This window comes from Sinohyriopsis cumingii, chromosome 15 (assembly GCF_028554795.1).
Source record: "Sinohyriopsis cumingii isolate HCF-2022 chromosome 15, ASM2855479v2, whole genome shotgun sequence".
NCBI lineage: Eukaryota > Metazoa > Mollusca > Bivalvia > Unionida > Unionidae > Sinohyriopsis > Sinohyriopsis cumingii.
The window spans coordinates 52984625-52996101 of record NC_142975.1 but is presented as its reverse complement, the minus strand read 5'-3'; the positions used below and the strand labels follow the sequence as shown (position 1 = coordinate 52996101).

The 11477-nt window shown below is 33.1% G+C and overlaps 1 protein-coding gene across 7 annotated transcripts in view; it reads right to left on the bottom strand.

Annotated features, from left to right (window-relative positions):
* Positions 1-11477, bottom strand: part of LOC149781801 (uncharacterized) — a 440127-nt gene that overhangs the window by 18353 nt on the left and 410297 nt on the right. The gene's annotated exons all lie outside the window — the stretch shown is intronic.

The window sequence follows — 11477 nt, the reverse complement described above, 5'->3', positions numbered from 1 at the left end:
CTTTAGTATAAATTCATGCATGTATGGAAACTGCAGACTGGAAAGAAAAGTTTGTACCACTGGGTTAACACATCATCTTTTGGGCCTAAAACAATAGTGTTTTTCCGGTTTCATGTAAAAATGATGAATTGGATTTGCCAGTCAGAAAAAGAATTCTTCTTCATTCAATTAATTTTTAAACACCATTTACTGAAAGTGAACCATGGTTGCAAGATTTGCAAGATCTATTTTTATTCCTCTGAGAAAAGACATGGTCAATATTACTCAGCAAAATGATGATATATGATAGTTATATATGCAATCTCTACATAATTACTTAAATAAACTGCACTTGATAGAGCTTGCTATAAATTTGAACTGACCATGATAAGCGAACAGAAGGCACTGAACGAGATCAGGAGAAATGGTAAGTATTTAAAGGAGTGTCAATGTCTTGTAACAAGATTTTGAAATTTGTCCACTGAGAAATTTTGTTTTTTATTTTTATATCAGTGAAACATTTCTAGATTTGTGATCCTGAAAGTCTGAGGATCCAGTTTTTTGGATTAATAATTAATTTAGGAAGTGTTTCAGAATTAGTTAATAATAAAATATAATTCATTGGAAGTAATTAAGTTTGGAAGTGTTTGAGAAGAAAATCTTGGGTTCTTTTTCTTTAATTATTAAAAGTTAGAAATATAAAATATAAGTGTACAATAATGTTTAAATAATGACATTTAATATCTGAAATGCAATAAAATAATAGATATACTTGCAATAACATAAAATCAAACAAATATTTAAGACATTTTAATTTGGCAATGCAATTTAATTTTAAAATACAGTGTAAAGTGAAACTGTTGGGTCTGCCATCTTGTATAAATTAGGCCTGGAAACAGCTATTCAAGCAATATCTGGACTTAAGCCAGTTGTTCAACTCAACAAAGTCAATAGATAGCTTATGTCAAAAGTAGGGAATCCAAAGTCAAAATCCAAAGTCAATAGATAGCTTATGTCATGAGTAGGGAATCCAAAGTCAATAGATAGCTTATGTCATGAGTAGGGAATCCAAAGTCAATAGATAGCTTATGCCACGAGTAGGGAATCCAAAGTCAATAGATAGCTTATGTCATGAGTAGGGAATCCAAAGTCAATAGATAGCTTATGTCATGAGTAGGGAATCCAAAGTCAATAGATAGCTTATGCCATGAGTAGGGAATCGAAAGTCAATAGATAGCTTATGTCATGAGTAGGGAATCCAAAGTCAATAGAAAGCTTATGCCATGAGTAGGGAATCCAAAGTCAATAGATAGCTTATGTCATGAGTAGGGAATCCAAACTCAATAGATAGCTAATATCATGAGTAGGGAATCCAAAGTCAATAGATAGCTTATGTCATGAGTAGGGAATCCAAAGTCAATAGAAAGCTTATGCCATGAGTAGGGAATCCAAAGTCAATAGATAGCTTATGTCATGAGTAGGGAATCCAAACTCAATAGATAGCTAATTTCATGAGTAGGGAATCGAAAGTCAATAGATAGCTTATGTCATGAGTAGGGAATCCAAAGTCAATAGAAAGCTTATGCCATGAGTAGGGAATCCAAAGTCAATAGATAGCTTATGTCATGAGTAGGGAATCCAAACTCAATAGATAGCTAATATCATGAGTAGGGAATCCAAAGTCAATATATAGCTTATGTCATGAGTAGGGAATCCAAAGTCAATAGATAGCTAATATCATGAGTAGCGAATCCAAAGTCAATATATAGCTTATGTCATGAGTAGGGAATCCAAAGTCAATAGATAGCTAATATCATGAGTAGCGAATCCAAAGTCAATATATAGCTTATGTCATGAGTAAGGAATCCAAAGTCAATATATAACTTATGTCATGCACAAGGAATCCAAAGATGGCTATTCTTTGTGACCCATCAACCAAAACTTTGCCTGCAGAGACATGTTCTGACCATGACCCTAATGAAAAGGGATGTAACTCAAATCGCTTCTCAAAGATGAACTTCTTCATCAGAGATGGCTATAATTTACAGGTAAATTGATGAAAATATTGAAGCATACCTATCACACTGGCTCAATAGGTGAACTCCATTTCTGTTGTGATAACAACTACTTTTCCCACCATCAGCAAATGAATTGCCTTTACCCTCATTCCTAATGAGAAAAGTTGCCTCAATTTCAAATTTGACATATTGACACCTTTGAATTAGATTGACATTGTAACTGGAGTATGGTGACTATAAGCAAGAGAAGAATATTTTTGCACATCAATTCATATTACTGTTCTTTATCTAAGCAAGTGGTACCAAGCATTCCTAAACTGGCCACCAACAGGACCTCCGAATCCTCAGGTTTATTATATGATTTCTTCTAATAGCCCTTTGTGACATTACTGATGACCCCTGACCCCAATCTGGTTCTCAACCTGAAGTTATAAGTAACTATCTAAACAATTCCTTACTCATGAAGTTTAGATTGTACTGACTGAGTAGACAGAGGAGACAAGCTCAAGTGATCACTAAAGTCAGAGAGTAACCATTTGATTAAGGCTGATGACCGTGGAAAACAGGTGACTGTTATACACAACATTTATAAAGAAAATTTGTCAGGGGAAATTAGAATGTCCATTGTAACCACATGAACACTAAGTAAACATGACCACTGGGACATTTTTTGGACCATACTGAATGGTTTTGATTAGTTTTGTTGGGCAATAAGAGTAAGCTGACTTGCCAAAGTACACAATACAGAAAAGTCATTTACAATTCTACGTCTTCAAATAAAGATGAGGCACCTAAAGTGGGTCTATGGTTAGCATGCAGGATTTGTGACTGAAAGGTCTGGGTTCGAATCCTATCATCAGATCAGCCTGGAGCAGCTAATGTGGTAAGTCATTTGGCAAGTGACTTTACTCCAATTGCCTGGTACAAAACCAAACCAAATTACAAATTATTTAATTTAAGACCTAAGGTATGTAAAATACATACCTTTGGTCTTAAATTAAATATTTTGTAATTTGTAATTTTTAGAAATTTTACAACACAGGATTCACAAATTTAGCAAAATGCTAAATTTATGAATCCTGTGTTGTAAAATTTCTAAAAATAAATATTTTACATTTTTCCACAAGGGGGAGAACTCCATACAATTCCAAACCAGTGATTCTGAATAGTCCTTTGCTTTATTAGGCTAACTATTAACTACAGTATTTTATTATTATTATTATTATTGTACTAGATGGACATATTTGTTGGCAGATCAGCATCAAATATGTAAACTTGAAAACACTCATTGCTTTCTGTGAAATTTGGTCAAATTCTGTTGCTGTGTTTTTCTTTATAATAGCAACAGTGGCCATATTTTAGTGCAGACTGACATCACTCAAGTAAGTCTGACAGACCTTCATGCCATGATGTCCAATTATATTCATAATATTTTAAAGCTGTTTTAAGGTTCTTATATTTCAAGTAATGTTTGCTATATCTGAGGATAAATCAGTATAAGTTTTAAACATTTGAAACATTTTCATAGCAGGATGTTTTCTGTCAAAATCAGTCAAATTCTATTCAGCAGTTTTGGAGCTACTTAAGGGTTTTCAATCTTTTAAAATTATATTGTTTAAGCAGCTTTTCTATTTGTTTTTAATGACGGCCATTTTGAATGTGAGTTGGCATCATTTATACAAACCTGAAAGTATGCTTTCTGTCAAGTTTGATCAAATTTTGTTCAGTCATATTTTAGAAACTCTTTAAGGGGTTTTTACTATTTTTTTTATCACATCTGATATTAGACTGGCATCATTTGCATAAATTTAAATCACTGCATGGCAGAATGTTTTCTGATGTAATATTTTAACATTTGGTTCAATGGGTTTTTATGAGATGACTTAACGAATTTAAAATAGCAATAGTTGATGGCTTCGCTAATGATGATGCCAGAATGAATTTAAAATAGCAATAGTTGATGGCTACACTAATGATGATGCCAAAATGAATTTAAAATAGCAATAATTGATGGCTACACTAATGATGATGCCAAAATGAATTTAAAATAGCAATAGTTGATGACTATGTTAATGATGATGCCAGAATGACTTTAAAATAGCAATAATAGATGGCTACGCTAATGATGATGCCAGAATGAATTTAAAATAGCAATAGTTGATGGCTACACTAATGATGATGCCAAAGAGAAACAGAGTCATGCCAGAAACTCACCTGGCCATACAATCATATGAACTAAAAAAAAAATTTGTTAAAACATCTAAAACATTGTGGAATTAATAGCAAATTCCATGAACTGATGTTCTGTGATTTTCATTACAATGTAAGGAAAGTATAGTTCTGTAGAGGAAATGGCTAGGTGACAATCAGTGTGTAACTTAAGACACAGATCACTGACAATCAAAACCAGCTAAGATATCATCAATGCAAAAATTCATGCAAAATGTGGACTTAACATTGTGTGACAACATTGAAATCTGACAATTAAATTCTGCTGAAGTTATTTCTATACAGAGCTGCAAATATTTTTTTAAGATCCAATAATAATGGATATTATGGCATGCTAACAAAAGTGGGTGGGTCCATATCAGGGGCCACAACTATGCTTAATAATGATGCAGATCAAACAACAACAAAAATAAAACATAGCCAAAGTGTCCTGAACATAAAGTTCATACTAAATTTGGCCTTGCTAAATGACATAAAATGTTAAAAACTGAATCTGATGAAGTTCTCTTCAATATAAAGTCTACAAAGTAAATTTGACTGAAATCCAATTAAAGTTAACGGAGTTACTTTACATTAATGAAAGTGAGTGGGTCTGACAATCAGGGGTTGTAACTCCAGTAAGTAATCATCCAGAACACTAATAATCAACCACTGCTAAGGTCCTAACAAGGTGTGTACCGAATTATCCAATCATTAAGGTCTTATCAAGGTGTGTACCTAATCATCCAATCATAAAGAAAGGTTCCATTCTTTTGTTTTGAAAGTAGGAAAGGCACATGTCAAAGTCTATCTACAGGTGTAACAATTCAGAAAAAGTTAACAATATGCAAAATGGTGAAATGATCCTTGAATACTAACTATAACAAAATATTCAAAATCAGTGATTTCATGGCCATATTAGATGTCCAAGCAGCATCATTTAGGACCAACTAAATATAACAGGAAGTCTTCTGGTGAGAAACCTACATTGATATGACTTTACATTCAAGAGGAGTAGTGTTAACAATATTTTCAAGACAGCTGCTAAGGCTAAGCTATGACTTTTCAACTATTATTGTTCAATAATTAAAATTCCAGAAATATTTGTGAATTAGGCATGACAGGATTGCATTGTTCTTGAAATCTGAATTGAGGCAAGTACACCTTCCATCAGGGTTGGAGCAAGCTATGTGAAAAGGAGCACAAAAATCAGACATAAGAGCTGAAATGAAATGAAACCTTTGTTTTCGTCATTTGAAAATATTTTATTTGGCCATAGCTTACATCACTTTCTTACAAGCTTTTTCCAAACATTGTATACAGATGGGTGGGGGGACCCAAATGTCTGTTTTGCACAGGGTGCCATATTGCCTTGCCTTGCCCTGCCTCCCATAGTTACTTCACAGTGAAATGCCAATAGTTGGCTAGGAAGCAGAGCTAACCACCCACAGCAGTCTATGTGTGTTTGAGGTGAGGAGAATATCTAAAAGGTGGCCTGGATGGCAACTAATTTGTACTGCATTATGTTGTTTAGTATATGCTTTTCAAAATTATCACAGCGGGAAAGGGCATGCATTTGAACTGTGAGTAGACATGAAAAATGTATGTATGAATTTTGGGACTGGGATGGATAAACTACTTTTGACATTAATTTCCATGGTCAGGTCAGATATTATTTAGATAATATTCTTATGTTTTATTTAATAGTACCTATCCAACAATATGGACTTATTGACCTTACAGGTGTATTTTATTTAATAGTACCTATCCAACAATATGGACTTATTGACCTTACAGGTGTATTTTATTTAATAGTACCTATCCAACCATATGGACTTATTGACCTTACAGGTGTATTTTATTTAATAGTACCTATCCAACAATATGGACTTATTGACCTTACAGGTGTATTTTATTTAATAGTACCTATCCAACAATATGGACTTATTGACCTTACAGGTGTATTTTATTTAATAGTACCTATCCAACAATATGGACTTATTGACCTTACAGGTGTATTTTATTTAATAGTACTTATCCAATAATATGGACTTATTGACCTTACAGGTGTATTTTATTTAATAGTACCTATCCAACGATATGGACTTATTGACCTTACAGGTGTATTTTATTTAATAGTACCTATCCAACGATATGGACTTATTGACCTTACAGGTGTATTTTATTTTATTTATGAATTGTTAAGTTAGGTTCATGCAGCATCAAATGTGTGCACATAAACAATTTCTTATAACACTAGGAGTCTTGGTGGTTCAATTGGTGAATAACACAAGGAGTCTTGGTGGTTCAAAAATAATTTCCACAGATGTATAGGGGTAATTAAATACAATATCACATGTCATCCAACTCTTTGGCTCTTAAAATTTTTGGTGTTACCCAATACTTGTCAGATTCTGATTAGAGTGAGAATATGTTACTGTATTTGCCAGTAATTCAAATATGTAGCAATTTAATCAGCAATGTAGTGGGAGAGATAGCATTAAATCTTAGTGATCACACCTCCCCCCATTGATTTCCAGCTGTGAAGTCTTAAACTGAGCCAACAATATATTACATCCCACTTCTGACTACAACAAATGACTCCAAGGGAGGGATCCATATTTCACATACCACCCATTTTATATTTAAACACAACTGGCTCATATTAGGTCAGACATTTGTCTGATTCTAATCTTTCTAGATATGAATACTTGTAACATATTTGCTTCACAGTAATTCTACTCCAGGTTTAACCCCCGCTGTCAGCATAATATAACAATGTGGCCACCCATCAAAAGTTTATTTTCTTCTTGTTCCCCAATTTCTACTTCAAGGGCCACAAAAGGCAAACACCTGCACCAGTGCATAATGTCCACAAACATTTGACACAAAGTGCATAAAACTAAAAGAAAAATCTACTGAAATAGTTTAAACTTTGCAGGCCCAAATTTCATTTTATGACATCGAAGAACAAGTTGTTTTTCTTTTCCTTTTCTCACAACTTTCTGTCACTTTATGGCAAAATACATGTAATTTACATCCTACATAATATAATATAATAATAATAATAATAATAATACTATTAATAATACTAATACTAATACTAATAATAATAATAATAAATATCCTACATCATATTATTTTCAGATGTTCTTATTATTTTTCTTGATATAACTTTTTAATCAGCATTTGCCGTAGCAATTGCGGGGTCCAATTTGGATCATTTTGGGGCGGGGCCCAATTTGGATCATTTTGGCAGGGTCCAATTTGGATCATTTTGGCGGGGCCCAATTTGGATCATTTTGGCAGGGTCCAATTTGGATCATTTTGGCGGGGCCCCCTTGGTTTTATGCATGGGTTCCCATGTGAGCACAGCATTTGGGAATAAACTTTTAAACAAGTTTTATATGATACTAAACTTAAATTATTTTCCTCCATTGCTTTAAAATTACTTACTCTCTGTAGATATATTTTTTTAAATTACTAATGCACAGGGGCCCTGTAAACATCCATAGGTTTCGAGTAATCATAACTGTATTAAGAAACCAAAAGGTAATTTAGTACAGCACCCAGTATTTTAAAACTTAAAACAATCATTACTCGCATTGTAAGAAATCACTAAACATGTTAACAGCATACAACAATCAAAATGATTCTGATTAATTATCGGTGAACAAATTTAAAACTAACCGTTCACCTTATCCAGATGTTAGGCATACATTTGACAGGGATTTATTTGTAAGCTTCTGAATGATCTATCTAGCCAAACTTGTGAATGTTTCACTCAGGGTCTTCTACCTAATATTACTCAGTTTGCAATACTTATCATTGTTCAATATATCTGACAATTTCAGCAAAATACACATAAGATCATCATGTACATGATTTAAAAAAAATTAAATAATGCAACATAGCATTCACAATAGGATACTTTATTTTGTGGGATCTACAATAGGGTACTTTATTTTGTGGGATCTACAATAGGATACTTTATTTTGTGGGATCTACAATAGGATACTTTATTTTGTGGGATCTACAATAGGATACTTTATTTTGTGGGATCTACAATAGGATACTTTTTTGTGGGATCTACAGTAGGATACTTTATTATGTGGGATCTATAATAGGATACTTTATTTTGTAGGATCTACAATAACCAGGAAACTGTGCAGTAGCTTGCAAACTTGACACAACTAAAAATAAATTACTAAGTAAAGGTTCTCTTAAAATGTTTTTTCAAATGTAAATAATGTAGTTCATAGACTTTTGTAAGCATTAGTAATGGAAATATCATGAATAAATCAACAAGATGTCTAATGTTTTTCTTAGTCCAAATGCAAATTGCACAGACCCAGATCTGCCAATGCATAATGAATTGGCAGATCTGATTCTGTGCAGTTTGTTAGGAGTAGTCAGTAGAACAAATAACATAGACCCTGATCTGCATAAGCATTATATTTATTGTTAAATGTTTGTAGCCTGACTTGACTTATAAGTGGGTATAGATGGTGCTTTAATAATGCTGAGAAAATTACTCCTAAAATTACTCATCATAAGCAGAGATGCAGATGTACATCATCTGGTTAGAATGGTTAGCTGTATTCCTGACAGCCATGTACACATTTACCAAATTCTGTCAATGTTTACAAACAGTAAAGTAAACAATGCCATTTACAACAACCTTACTATGCTTTCTATAAAATGACTGTCAATAGCTGCAGTTTTAAAATTATCTATAAAAATGTACAAAATCAAAATGTATTATGTTTCTATTATATATAGTTAATAGTATCACATTTACATAGAACAAGTGACAATAAAAATCTTGGTTTAGTCAATTAAAATAAATGTGCAACATTTTCCTTCTAACTTTTGGAACCTTTTTTATATTCCATTCTAATTAATAAAGTTTATATTACCAACTTTTCTTGCCTATATGTCAAAAAGTCCCACTACAAACTGTACAGACCAAGATCTGCTATCACATACTGCAGATCTGGGTTGTATTTTCTTAAGAGTAATCAGCAGAACAAATAACATAGACCTCGTTCTGCTGGCACATTGTGTAATGACAGATCAGGGTCTATGTTGTTTGCAGGTTGGAGTTGACAAACAGAGTATATATGGTACTCCCTCACCCCCTTTGGGTTGAGGATGTCAGTCTTTTACAGCTGTCACTGAAAAACATTTATTAAAAACATGAACCAAGCCATTCAGACACTAGTATGAGGTATGAAGTGTAATAATAACACATGCAATGATTCTAACTCCACATGCCACTTTATCAATGGTTTGATAAATGACAAGCACTAACTTGCTAACAGTATACTCTTAATGAAAAAGAGCCATACATCATGGTAAGCCATACTTGTAACTATAACCTATGATATCTAAATAAAGGTTTTAGGAAGCAAAATATCTCTCAGATTTCTATTTTGCATGAAGGCTTCTACAGTCTTAAAAGCTCACTGTTTACTACAGATTAGACTCAAATAGGTTAATTATATACAAAATCAGGTGATCATGTGTGCAAGTTCTGACAATTCAGCAATCATTAATGATGACAAACTGCTGTTTCAGTGTAATCACTTTTTTATTTAGAACAACAACATCATTTATATCTAAGATGTCAAAACAAAATGATAAACAGACTATTAAATTTTAACTTTGTCACAAATTCTGAAAGTTAATTGGTTGACTCCAGAAGCAAAAGTCTTGCCCTAAGATTTTAATTCTGTCACATCTACATTAAAAACACAATAGTTAATAACTCCAGAAACAATAATAAATGATTTTGCCATACTTCCACAACAACCTTATGTTTTGGAGCAGTTTTGTTGGAACTTATTTTCTATACCTCCATGTTCTTCTGACACTGCAAGCTGTTTATCATCAACACAAGTGACATCATAGTCAATCAGATAGTACAATAACTTTTTTCAAAGTTTAACATCACTGTATTTATGGCATATAATACTGAAGAAAGAAAAAAAATAATAAAGAATTTTAAAAACAAAAGTTTTAGAAAAGTGACAACTTCAATGTTAATCATCAAACTTAATGAAAAATCCACAACTTGAGGGGTGATCAGCCAACAGTCTTTAGTACCTGTTTGAATTTGTATACAATCTACATAAAAAAAGTAAAGCAAACCATTAAGTTTTTTGATGGCCTTTTGTCACAAGTAGAAAGTTTCTCAAATTGCTTGCAATGTCAGATGTATTGTGCTGAACACACATTGATGCCATATTAACATTTTGAAAACAGAAAATCTTTACAAGCAAATTACATGTATTTATTTTGTCTTTTATGTCTGAAGGTCTGCGATACAAGTAACAGATATAAAAGTCAATATGTAGAAAATATTTATTATTTCCTTAAAATTCTGTAAAATTACTAAGTCAAGGCCTCCATTTAGTTAACAAGGATGACAATTCTCACTGCAGCTTTCTTATTTGATATGGAATCTACTTTTTTTCTTCAAATACCACTAATTATTTTCAAACCCTTAAATTCAACCATATTGTACAGCAAATTAATAGCTGAATGCACTGACAATTTACCAATAATCTTTGGCCAGGTGACCTAAACTAACAATGTTAGATTTTTATATCTAATAACACCTAATAACCTAATAACCTGCACAGACATAGATCTGCCAGCTCATTATATGATGGCATATTAGGGTCTATGCATTTGTAGTTCAACTTGACTTTTAACCAAGTACATGCAGTATATCAAATGTGAGTATATATGGTAAACAAAAACCTGCTCCGTAGCCAATAGCTGAAATCTATCTGCAGCTGCAGCAGCAGCAGAAGCAGTTAATGAAAAATCAATGCACAAAATTGTGTTAATGGTGCTTTTCACTTCATGTGCACAAATATAAAGTACAGGGTGCACGTGGCTGAAAATTAGTGTCAATGAAAATGAGACAAAAAACTGCTCCAGTGCATCTGGGTTCTGCACTGCAACTTCAAGTACTGAAACAAAATGGATTTTCGTTTTTGTTGTTGTGGAGTTTAATGCCATTTTTCAGCACAGGATAGGCTATACATGGTGGCCAGTATTAACGGTGGAGGAAGAACCCAGGAAAACCCTGGAAAGAACCAATGACCCTCAAGAAGCTACTGGCAAGCTTTCTCACATACCCACACTGGCTTAATCCGAGACTTGAACTGGTGCAGACAGAGTGAGATGGCAGTGATCCGTAACGGAGAGTGCTTTAGACCACTTGGCCACTCGGGGACCCAAAACAAAATGGAAGATGGA